Source organism: Typopeltis vanoorti, chromosome 2, assembly GCF_054136105.1.
Source record: "Typopeltis vanoorti isolate ZY-2024b chromosome 2, IOZ_Tvanoo_1.0, whole genome shotgun sequence".
In the NCBI taxonomy this organism is placed as follows: domain Eukaryota; kingdom Metazoa; phylum Arthropoda; class Arachnida; order Uropygi; family Thelyphonidae; genus Typopeltis; species Typopeltis vanoorti.
Window position 1 is genome coordinate 155243845 of NC_143550.1, and position 12918 is coordinate 155256762.

The 12918-nt window shown below is 33.8% G+C and overlaps 1 non-coding gene across 1 annotated transcript; it reads left to right on the forward strand.

The window, feature by feature from the left end:
• The first annotated feature begins 1394 nt into the window (after positions 1-1394).
• Positions 1395-1468, forward strand: TRNAT-AGU (transfer RNA threonine (anticodon AGU)). Its single transcript has one exon. It is a non-coding gene; the product is annotated as a tRNA-Thr (tRNA).
• The last annotated feature ends 11450 nt before the right edge of the window (positions 1469-12918 follow it).

Consider the following 12918-nt stretch of genomic DNA (forward strand, 5'->3'; position numbering starts at 1 on the left):
ATATATATATATATATATATATATATATATATATATATATATATATATATATACACACACACACATACATATATGATCATTGATTACATTGACTTGGTGATTAGATATGTTTGCCTTATTTTGACTGACTGAAACCAAGAAAATAGATAAGTTAATTTAATGGAGCACACAACATGTTTCGTCAAAATGACTTCTTCAGGTGTGGTAACACTTAAACCAAACTAAAAAAAAAAATATAAAAACACTGTACCATTATAATAACAGCCTCATAAACTGAAGTTAAGTTTGAATTGTCATTATAGTCCCCATGGCATTAATATAATGCCATGGGGACTATAATCTAATGAAGGCTAGGATGCATTCAGACAAATTGATACTTGGGTTAATATTTAGATGTTTAGGATCTAATGCCATCTTTAAAGTTTACAAGTCTGTTATTAAAATGGCATAGTGTTTTTATAGTTTTATTAATTTGCTTTAAGTGTTACCACACCTGAAGAAGTCGTTTTGATGAAACATGTTGTGTGCTCCATTAAATTAACTTGTTATCTATTTTCTCTGTTTCAGTCAGTCAAAAAAAGAAAAAAAAAAAAAAATATATATATATATATATGGCACAACAAATTGATTTTGTATATGTGCTCGATCAAAACTGAATTAGACGAATTTATAGAAACCTTAAATACCTAATTTCATTAAATTCCATCTGATCCAGTGGATAATTTTCAAAATCAGAATAAATAATTTTGCCATTAAAAAGTGATTAAAATGAAATCAAACCGAATCAGGCATATTCTAGTGTACATGCTATATTCTAAATTTCCTGTTTTCATCTAGCTAGAGCAGGATTATTACAATATATAATATTTACACATATTTGTCCCTCCTTGTGATTGCAAATGATTGCAGCAAAAATTAGAATGGCTTCAAAAATTTGTGAAAGAATTTCAAATATCAAATGTGAATATAATTTATTCAGCCATAGTCTTAAAATAGCCTACATGTAGACAGACAGAAAAACATATATATAATATTCACTTATACCTTTTCAAAATACACTTCAAAATGGCTGTTGACCCCCACCTAAAGATACAAATTTGAACCAATAAGCATTGATAAGTTCAAAAAATGTGAATCATAGCATCTAATGCCACCACTAATATGAATATTTATCATTCAAGGAATATTGTAATTCAAATAAGTAGTCTGCAAGAACCTGCTGTTGCTCATAAAGACAAGATATTAAAAATAAATGGTATCAGTGCACATTAAAAAAAATTATATTTTTTAAAACTGTTAACTGAGAAATTGAAACAGCTGAATTCTCCTGAAGAGAAAGAGTTCATCAATAGTCATGTTTCAATGACACATGACCACTGATGCGATATACACGTGGCACCGTAGCTTAGTTGGTTAAAGCGCCTGTCAAGTAAACAGGAGATCGTGGGTTCAAATCCCACTGGTGCCTTAGTTTACATGCAGTATTAAATCTTTGCTGGCCTGGTTAGCGTATCTGCTCTCCAGCCAAAAGGCTGTGGGTTCGAATCCTGCCATGGGCATGGATGTTTGTGATCGTCTGTGAAAGTACTAGTAGTGGTGGTAGTTGGCGGTAGATGCCGTTGGTGTAGATGATGAAGGTAGTTGCAGTTGGCGGAGATGTAGAGTAGGTGCCCTCCCTCGATGAGTCTTTAAACTCCCTGGAGGTGTTACATAATAATAATAATAATAATAATACAGTGTACATAGGACATATAAGCAACACATCCATGTCCCTATAGCTAAGGAAAGAAAGCAGTTGAGATTTGAAAGGAAATATTTTGTTTTCGGATTTCAATAATGTTCAAATCACATCCATCTGCTTGTGCTTTAATAACTGTAGCTGCCTTGATGTGTTTACTCATCAATAAATACATGGATGCAAAGTGTACATTGAAGTTAATATTACATTTGGATACTAATGAAATAACATGGGTGTGCAGCTTATATTTTTGTTATATTTTGTTCAAATGACAGTTTAGAGTGGTTAAACTTGAAAATAATAATTTAAGCATCTAATAAATAAATGGAATTTGCATCTCCACTTATCTAAATAATGCTTTACTCCCCAATACAATGCTTAAGCAAGACCACGATCTGAGCACCTTGCAAATGCCTCAGCAGATCAAAATTAAGCATTTAAAAGATAGTCATAGTTCCCTCACCTTTCACATGGTACAGTTTATCGATTTTTTTTTCAACTTTTCTAGTGTAAGGGGCACTTAACTTTTGTTTGTTTCACTAATTGCTGATTTCTGAGCTATTGAGATTGTCATATGATGTAGCCATAATTTAATAACAATATACACATATATAACTGAAAAATTTACTGAGAAAAGATAGTCAAAAGAAAAAAGATGTAAGGGAACCAAAAGTAAACAGCATGAGGATCAGGTCATTAAAATAGGGTAATATTAAGATATATAAATATATAAAGATGTACTCCATCCATCTACTCATTTGATATCAACAGATGCTGTATGATCACTCAGATGCTCAGTGATGTGCCACACCAGTCTTTGCCATGTGGCCTTGTATGCTTTTTGAAGATTTCAACTCTCTGAAGATCACTCACTCCAGACACACCATCCATCCATCTCACCTTTACACTGTACAGATGTAAAGAAATATTAAACATATTGAAGGAGAGGAAAAGAATCAGGCTGATTAGAAAACAGAAGAATTCAGAATTTTGAAAATTTAAAAAAAAAATGGACAAAATGAGAAAGAACTGGGATTTTAAACCATAGCAGTGATATTAACATTGAAGCCATGGGTTTAATACATGATCATCCTTTCTGTTTAGAATTCAGAAGAAAAAGAATGGGATGCAGAGTGGAATATCTTGCAGGAGGTACTAAAGATAAGGGATTAGGAGTGATGACAGACAAAGAAGTAAAATTTGGGGCAGGAGCAAATTGTGAAATTTTTATGACATCACAATAGATTATGGAAATAATGCAAAGGACACTGATATGTAGAGGTAAGGAGGTCTGCATATGGATTACTGTGTGTGGATTTGTTCACTTGACTTTCAAGGGGATGAAGATATATAGGAAAGGCTCCCAGCCCATCCCAATTCCCAACATTCTCTCTGGAATGTTGATGAAAAAAAAGATTAAGAAAATGTACCCTACAAAGCTTCATGAACAGAAAGAGAGGGAAGGCATAAGATATTTTCCAATTTAATCCAGTAGAAACCCCTTATAAGCTGGTAAGGTGTTCCAAAGAACTTTTACTACAAATGCATAACAAAATGAGTCTGCACTATTCACAGATTTAGTTTATTTATTTTATGAGATATGCTCAGCAAACTCCAGACAACTGCAGTCTATCATTTGTGCAATAGCATATGAAAAGCTATATACAATATATAAAGTCACTTTAAATAAACAACACTGGTTAGGGAACAAAATGAGATATGGCATTAAAAATAGTAGACATACAGTTGCCTGTATGTCTACCATGTTGCTTTTGCTCTTTATTGGTTGTGTGAAAATGGAAATATATGAACAAAGCTATCTCAATGGAAAATGACAGAGGATGATATGATGATATAACACCTGAATAACTTGGAGAGAGTTAATCTAGAACTGAATCCATAACTCAATAATGCCAATCTATGAAAAGAAAAGGTGTTTTTCATAATATGGATGCCCCTTTTGTATTCAGCACAATTATATTAAGCTCACTTTAGTCTAAAAGCAATTATACATCTCTAATACCTTTTATTCCCCAAAGAGAGCAGATAGAGCTCCTTTAATTCTAACTTTTTGAGGACATATATGCAGCCAGTCTCATCCTTCAGCCATAACTGATAGTGAGCTAAAAGCTTTTACATCAGAGAGAGAGAGAGAGAGCGGGGGTATGGCAGACAAGTGCTGCTACCCTGCAGCTCTAAATCCTAATATTTGTATTGTCTGCCATAGTGTCAAGTGAGAATTCTAAAGTCAATTTTGAGATGTGGGGCTTAAAAGCCCATGTTTATGGGAGAAAATACATTATTATGAAATAATTTATGTGAAGGATGAGATGGAAAAATATGTTGAGGTATCAGCTTTTTTGCTTAATGTAATAAGTTTGAACTGCACAATACCTCAGTTGAAACTAAATTGTACATACGCAAATAGCACCAGGGCTTGTCTTTGCTCACAATTGAACATTCTGCATATTTCTGAAAATATGGATTAGATATTTAAAGACTATCCTTCTTTCAACATGATCACCTGTCCACTTACTGTTGTTAGACTGCAAAACAAAATTCCAGATCATTTCAGAGAGGTTCACTTGCTTTAAGATTGTGAATCTATGAAGCCTCTGCATAATGGGCTCAATTACTGGGAAATGAATATTATTCAATAGATAGCCAAAATGGATTTGCATAACTGCAATGTCTAGTGATCTACAAGCATGTGTAACTGATGTTGAAGAGACACAATATGGAGGGTGCCAAACGTGAAGTCTGATTTAGAGCTCTGGACATATCCTCCCAGCCAACAGATAAGATAGTGCCAGACTGGAGAAAACAAGAATGAGAGCAATGTATATAGAGTTCAATATATGCAATTCACATCTGTAAAAAAGAAATATCAATGATAATACTAAAATGATTAATGTTCAGACTGATCCACTAGAGATTATACCGAATCCAAACTAATCATGATGCTTTGGAAGGTTTGTACAGTAAGAAAACAATAATTAGTAACTGCCCAAAACCATCCCAATGCACTTCAAACATACAAGAGCTTAGCTTTTCAACCTCGTTGTCATTTTAAATCTGCAAAACTGCACCTACTGTTAAATTTCAGTTTCAAGCACTTCTCATTTTGATGTCCCTAATTATGCCCGATCTGATGCGTTTTTGTCTCAAAAAGTAGCATCCATACATTGTTCTCTTTCTCTCTCATATACCACATCAGACAGTTTTACAATAAGTTGAACTCTAATGGCTTTCCATTTCTATCTGCAAGGATTCGTTACAGGGGGGAGGGGAGGGAGGGGATGCTGGTATCTACTACAGGGCAGCCCATAAATGGAACATTCCATAGGAAGGACCAATCTTTGAAGATGAAGCTGAAAATGGATGGCAGTTACATGATTTGGTTTTTCATAACTAATAAAAAAATCTGGTGATGATGATAAAACTTATGTTGCTTCACAAAGACAGGCCTTTTCTACAGAGTGTTCCATGATTTATGAGTTACCCATAAATCATGGAAGTAATCAATAGTGTAATCAATAGTATCATGCTAATTGTTCACACAGATAAGAGAATACTAGATAAAATACTCTTGATCTTTCAAGAATATATGATCTAATATTCTAGATCAAATATACTTACAATTCAGCTGTTTAATTATTTCACTCTAATTCAGGTGTCCAGCTTTGAAGAATGCCAAATTGTCAACCGAGATGTTCATGAGTTCCACATCTCAATCCCTGGGTGAATTATTGTTTTTGGCTATTGAATCCAAATATTTGCACTGAACACATCCTTAAAACAACTTTTATTGGTATGGAATCATTCATTCTCTATTCCATTTTAAATTCTCATCCCTGGCCTTCCTCAATACTCTCCAAGAAGTGCATCAATGCTGTGCAAGGGAAAAAGCAAGCACATCGCAACTGGTTATCAAAATCTCCATCCTCCTTTTATGTTTATAGTGAAACTAAAATCAGCTCAAATTATCTGTACATCCAAAGCCTGATTTTTAAAGGATAAAACATGAAACCTGCATCATGTCTAAATGGCACTCATGCTTTCTAGTCTCATACTAATACTACTAGCTGTAACTTTTGCCCAGGCCCTTCTATTGTACTAGAACCCCATGAGAAAGGCCAGTCTCCTGGCTTCTTATTTTCCCCTCCTATTACTGCACAGATTATCTTGATAAAACCATTTCAAAATATCTGTACGGCATTCAACCCTTTGATTTTTTTTTTTTTTTTTTTACCAGAAACAGATCAGTCCAAACTGGCTACAAAAAATTACCTAGTCATGATGGTATTTTTCATATTGTTCCTAAGATTTATGGTTTGAAATTGACTTCTGTTCTTTGTTGCCTTTATTTTATTCTCTTCTGTTGCATTGACACTTATCTTGCAACCTCTCAACGAATGAACAATCCACATGTACAGATTCAACTGCTCAATTAACAGGGAATTTTTTGCTAATATCATCCACAATGTCACAGCAAACTTGGGGGAATCTCAAGTGGTTGCATTTGGTACAAGGGACTATTAAGAAAGCTATCATACTGTCTGGTTTTCTAACTTATACAACTGTTGTATAAATCAAAAGGTAAAGGTTTGTGTACAAGAAAATGAGTAAACGATAAGAAATGGATCATTAATTGATGACCATTCTAAGTTGTAACAACCTTCAGTTCTAAATTCCGATCCTTAGACCATTCTGTTGTGGTTCTTTGATAACTATTAATTTGAATACTAGTATATCTTGATTCTATCTTATTTCTTTGAAAAAGACTTCACTCTGACGTGTGACAATACCTAAATCTCTGGACAAGACAAAATCCCTCTTCTGGAAAGAGTTAACTTCCATTCTTTCTTGGAATAACCATATTACAAATACTACCTGCTTAGCATACAAGATATTAGGTTTTAATCTTTCACTCAAGGCATTACTTGACTATGAACAGAAAAATTCAAATTTGTCCAGTCATTACATACTGTTCTCACATTTAAGGTTTTACAGATTAATGATTTAGAATGATCATTGATTAATTATCAATTTCTTACTATTTGCTCCAGTTTCTTGCACACAAACCTTCACTGGTAATTCCCCCAGTCTCCTCTAAGTTGATTAAAATATATAATGCAGTGGTATGCAATACTTTTCAAACTTCAAACTCAAAGAACAAGTTTTTCTTTCTCTTGATTCTTTCCTACTGCTATTGTCTTTTGGAAAAATGTTCTTAACACCAATGTACAGTTTGTTCTGTTGATTGGCATGGTTGGTGTTATTTGGTTTATGTGAAATGACCTTACACAGAATCTCAAAATATGTATGAGGTTCTAGCAGTAAGATACTATGTCAAGAACATTATGCTTTTAGATTCCATGGAAGGGCATTTCACATAAGCCTGACATCCCATTTGGTTACATTAACACCAGTCTACCAAAGATTTCTGTACCATCAAGTGGTATTTTGTTCCTTGGTGTTAGATTCCTGAATACTATCATTAAGCAAGCGATGAAGCGATCATCAGCAAGCTCATGAGCATACAAAGCAAAGTCAAGAAGGGCAGTATGAAAGGCAAAATCAAAATCAAAGATTGAGAAAAAATCAGCCAAGAAGGCCAAAGAAAATCCCAAGGAATTCTTTTACTATATGATAAGTAAAAGGATGAAAAAAAAAAAAAAAAGCAGATAATCTTAAAATTTCTCAATTAATCACCAAGTCAGAGTAACATCTCTTGTAGGTCTTAAACAGAAAACTATAAAGCAGCCACTTCTTTGAAATATATACATATATATACATATTTGTATTGTATGTATGTTTTTCATATTGATTTTCTTTGTAACAAATATTGTTATCACATTATTATCATGTGTGCCACCTCCAAGGACTCATATCAAGGGAAGGAACTCCTACACACTATCACTACAATTGATTTAATCCACTAACTACACACAATGCCACTAACTATCATCTACACATAATGCTATTTACTGCCTGCCTTCACTACCACTAGTAGTATTTTTATCTGTAAATTGCATGTGTTCTCACTCAATTTAATATTTGGTAATGGTAAAATGTAAATAGTTTTTTTTTGTTGTTGTTTGTTTCTGATCATTGAAATGTATATTTTACCAAGTATAATATATATATATATATATATATATATAAATATAAATTCTTTCAAGAAGGGGAAACTAACTTGTAAATTATAAATTATCATGTGCAACTACCACAGAAAGCAAAATACTAACTCTGATGAAGGTGAAATGCCTCATAGCTAATAGTTTATTACCAATGTGAGCAACAAATAGAAGAGAAAAAAAATTCAACCCATCTTTCTCTATGCACACACATGTTCTAGTCAATCTGGCATGCAACCCTAATAAATTATTAATTACGAAAGTAAAAGCAGAAAGGGTGATGATAATTTTGCCAATAGTAAAAAATGGTAACATTTTTGTCTAACCGACCTGCTATACATAAGTGAATGATAAAAAAAGTCCTATATCATAATGGCAAATTGGTAGTTACATAGTGTGTGTGTGTGTGTGTGTGTTTATTTATTTTATTATTTTTTTGATGCAATGGATTTGCTGGGCAGTTTAATGACTAGAAGCCAAGAGATACCAAAACAGCAAAAACTATTATGTGAGTGCACAACTAGTTTCATCTTATGAGAAAACTTCATTGGGTGCATAATACGAAAAGAGAAATACACAAATACTTGGAAACATTTGCAAGTTAATTTATAGCAGTTATTTCTCTTGTAATGTACATTTTTTTTTTTAATTTCTTTTTTCATGTTATGCACCCAATGAAGTTTCTAAGAAGATGAAACTAGGTGTGCATTCAAATAATAAATAGTTTCTTTTTTTTGGTATCTCTCAGCTTCTAATCATTAAATCTATTTAATTATACCCACACAGTCAATAAATCAGGTACATAACAGGATGTTTTCACATCCTGTCATGTACATGTTAAGTGAAGAGAAAGGCAAAGGTTTAGGCACTGTTCTTAGATTAATAAAAAAATGAACTATACTTTTAATCTGACTGTACAAGATGTACAGACAGATTAAAAGTTTTGTCATAACATTTTTCATATGTATATTAACGAGGCACTACAAAACATAATTAACTGGTGTGTATGTGAAACTTGAATCTTTCTAGTTTCAAAATATTCCATTTTGTTAATACACAAAATACAGTTGACTGTTTTATGTAAATTTTACCTAAGAAAAGGTTGTAAAGCTATAAGTAACAGAAGGAACAGAGCAATGCAACTAATAAAACTAACTACGATTACTATGCGAGTTTGTTTCTATAAGCTAAAAATAAATTAAAAAAAAAAAAGAATCACCAAGAAAACAGCCTAAAAGGAAGCATGTATGCTGAAACAATCTAATCTTTCAAGCTATGTTTTAGGCTAATAGAAATAATTTTTAATTTAAAATTCATTATTTTTAAGCAGCTGCATAGCAAAGGGTGTGGAGATGCTGTTTTCACTGTGTTCTAGGTTCCACCTTCTTAACTTGGATTATTTGTTAAGAAAACTTATTTGCAGATAATCTTTGAGCCCCAGCTTTATGAATCACAGGGAAAATGGGTATTCTTTGATTTTGATCATTTGCTGCTTCTAATGAGAGAACTTAGTATGAAAAAAAGTTTAGTGATAGTTATATGGGCACAAATAAGTTTCTTATATGTGCTCTCATTTGCATTTTTACTATATTGTTCCTGTGTGATAATTTTTAAATGCCGAGTAGCAACCTGTTAGTAGGCAACAGCAATTCCAATAAGAAGAAAAATAACAACAAAAAAAAAAGTGCAGTTATTAGATAAGTTAAAAAAGTAGAAAAAGTTATCCTGTATTTTAAAGATAAAGAATATATCTATCTATCTATATATATGACAGAAGTAACACATACACACACACGGCTTGGAAAGACGTCAACAGATTCCTCCATGGGCAAGGTGCATCGTGCCATGTAATGCATCATGTGTTTGTAGACAGTATAAATTGGAGGAATATGATACTCCAAAGTCAGTGCAACTATGCCTGGGTGAAATAGCTGTGAGAAGGGAATTAACAGAGTTTGAAAGGGGCATTGTGACAGGATGAATTTGCAGGCCTATCTATTTGGCAAATTGTTAACAAATTGGGCCATCCCATATCAGCAATCAGTGATACCATATTGAGATGGAAGTTCAGGGAGTCAACTGTGCTACTCACAGTGGACAGCCCACTATGATCACAGAACATGACCATAAGGGTGCTACGAAGGATAATATGTAAAACCACCATTCGCCAGTCAACACATTGAATGTGGAGTTTCAGGCTTAGACAGGAACATGAATCTGCATAAAAACATTCAGAACTGAGGTTCACAACATGAGGACCACAATATGTAAGCCCAACATTACTCAAAACAGACATGCAGCATCGCAAGGAGCATGTACAGAGGGAAATGGAAATTTGAAAATCTGTGTTATAGAGCAAGATGAATCATGCTACACCACCTACCGAGCAGATGGAGGATGTGAGGGGATGGCGGTGAATGTCACTTACCAGAGTGAGTAACCCCAACTATGAAATAGTTGCGGTTACTCACTCAAGACAATACCATCACACTGTTGGCAGTGTGATGGTATTGTCTTGTTTTTCCTAGTTTGACCTTGGACCTCTGTTTGTGGTGCAATGAACATTTAATTTTGAGTGGTATCTGAACATTCTGGATAACGCAATACTTCCTACTTTGTGACATTTCTGTGGAAATGACCACTGTCTCTTTCAGCAAGACAATGCATGATTATCATAAAGCTGCTGCTGCTGCTGTAACTGCATGGTTTGTGGACATGAATGTCACCACATTTGACAGGTCTCCACATATCCCTGATCTCAACTCTACTGAACATCTGTGGGATAAAGTGGAGTGTCAGGTGAGGTAAAGGAACATGTGCTCGATAACAGTCCAGGATTGCATTAATTGGACCATTATTCCTATTGGAAGAATGGTCCAAAATTCCCATTGATTGCTATCATACACTTGTGGAAAGCATGCCATGTAGGATTGTTATAGTCATCACAGTAAAAAGAGGTTCTACAGCTTATTAAGGTAGATGCCATGGCTGTTTCTTCCTCACACTATGGTGTCTATTGACTTTTTTCCAAGCAGTGTCTATATATGTTACTTCTATCATATATATCATTTATGACAGAAAGTGTCTACAAGCATCTTTAACAGTTATTGATAAGCAGAATGAACAATTGTTAGAAATGATATAATATTACTGATGGTGCTGCCAGTATCAAAGCAACTGGAAAGAGTTAAAGCTATTATTCTTAACCAGTACTAGAAGAAGTGCTGGCATAAAAAATTTCATGATATTTCAAAAAAGTGAGGCAATTTGTGAAATTTTCTGAAGTTTACTCTGTCAGTAAACTGATTCTAACTGAGTTGTCAAGGTTCTTACATACTGAGCAATATCAAGGGGGGGAGCATGGATCGATGGCTGAAAGAAATTTAACCCAAATCATTTCTTTCTTCAAGAAAACTGAATATTCTTGGTCAACTGGGTATGCTTCCTGATAAGTTTTAAAATTCAGGAAAATTATGTGCACAAAGACTTTTCTACCTGTAGGAGTTGTGTTCCTGAAATAATTGAGCCAATGGCAAACAACATCTAAATAAACGAAGCTAAATGAAATTTGCAAAAGATGAGGCATCAACTCCTCCCACCCCTCTTTTAATCTTATTTGAACATAGTGATGTTTTTCAAAATGGTAAGGTCCCTTGCATACTAATGTTTTACTGTTTACGTCATGACTTAGTACCAATGCACTTAATAAAATAAAATAAAAAAAGGGTTGAAAAATAGCAAAGGAGTGAAAAAGTTCTTACATGAATATATCCATCAAGCATTTGAACAAAAGATAAATGGTGTCTTAGATGAAAAAGAACATCTAGATTATTGCAAGTTGAGGAAGCTATGGATGTGCCAGGAAAAGGCAGAGGTGAAAGTCAGCCCATGAAAAAAAATATTATTTTGTCTGGAGTTTGGTTACTACTAAAAGTAAGAGGGCATGAGATTTTTTTTTTTTTAATGAAAAATAAGATAGAATTGTGTTTTAGCAATGAATTTCGCAACATTGTCATCACCAAAACAGAAAATGGCAACTAATCAGAATTTAAGGCATTAGTTATGAAAGACTGTAAAACCTAGAGTAATTGACTATAAAGTATTTCTAGCAAAGAAGAGGAATGGAGTGTAATGTCATCAGCAAAACTACAGATAGGACTTGTGGCTATCAAGAGAAGAAGAAAAGAGCTTTGAGAAGTCCAGTACTGGTGAAAAAAAAAAAATCTAAAGAAAGGAACTCTTTCATCATAACAGGGAGCGAATCACCATTATCAAACTGATGAACTAATAGCAAAAGGTAAGTTGGTAGTTTGATTAGCAGGCTTATATGCAGATCAAATGTTCTAAAAATATCAAGAAAGACTAGAGTTTCTCCAAAATTTTCAGTGGCTTTTGTTCAAAGGCATGTAGCACTTTACCTTTTGAGAAAAGGTAAGGAAATCTGCTGTGAACCAAAAGCAGTTGAATCCATAATATGGATGGACCTCCTAGCCATGAAGAATTTGTATGTGAATGGTGGCAGTGGAGAATAATTTGAATATGGGCTTCCATTCATGCTGTAGAATATAAGAAGATACAGGTTGCATGTAGATTTTGGAACACAATTTGTTGGGGGGATGGGGGTTAAGTTCAGAAGGCTCGTTGGTGTCCAAGCTATTCAAGGATTCTTTTGATTTTTCTCACAAAAGTCAATCAGGAGACACAGTGAGCTGTTCCATGTATTTAATATTATGTTAGGTAAGGTAATTTGTGTTTTATACAGCAGTTGGAGAAGAAGAATGATACCAGGAGACCAGTTCTATCTTTGGGTAATGTTTATGATATATGAATGTGAGAGAGAGAGAGAGATTGCAAGAAGCATGAAAAGGTAGAAACTGCAGCCAATGACCAGCAGCAAAGAAGCAGAATGCAAATTTTCTGTATTTTGGCCATTACAAAATCAAGTCTTAATTGTTATTTATTTGTTTATAAGTAAGTTGCAGTGTAAACAAAATATGAGGCTGGAGGTTTGGTCTTAGGTCATTTTGGAGGTTGGGGCTT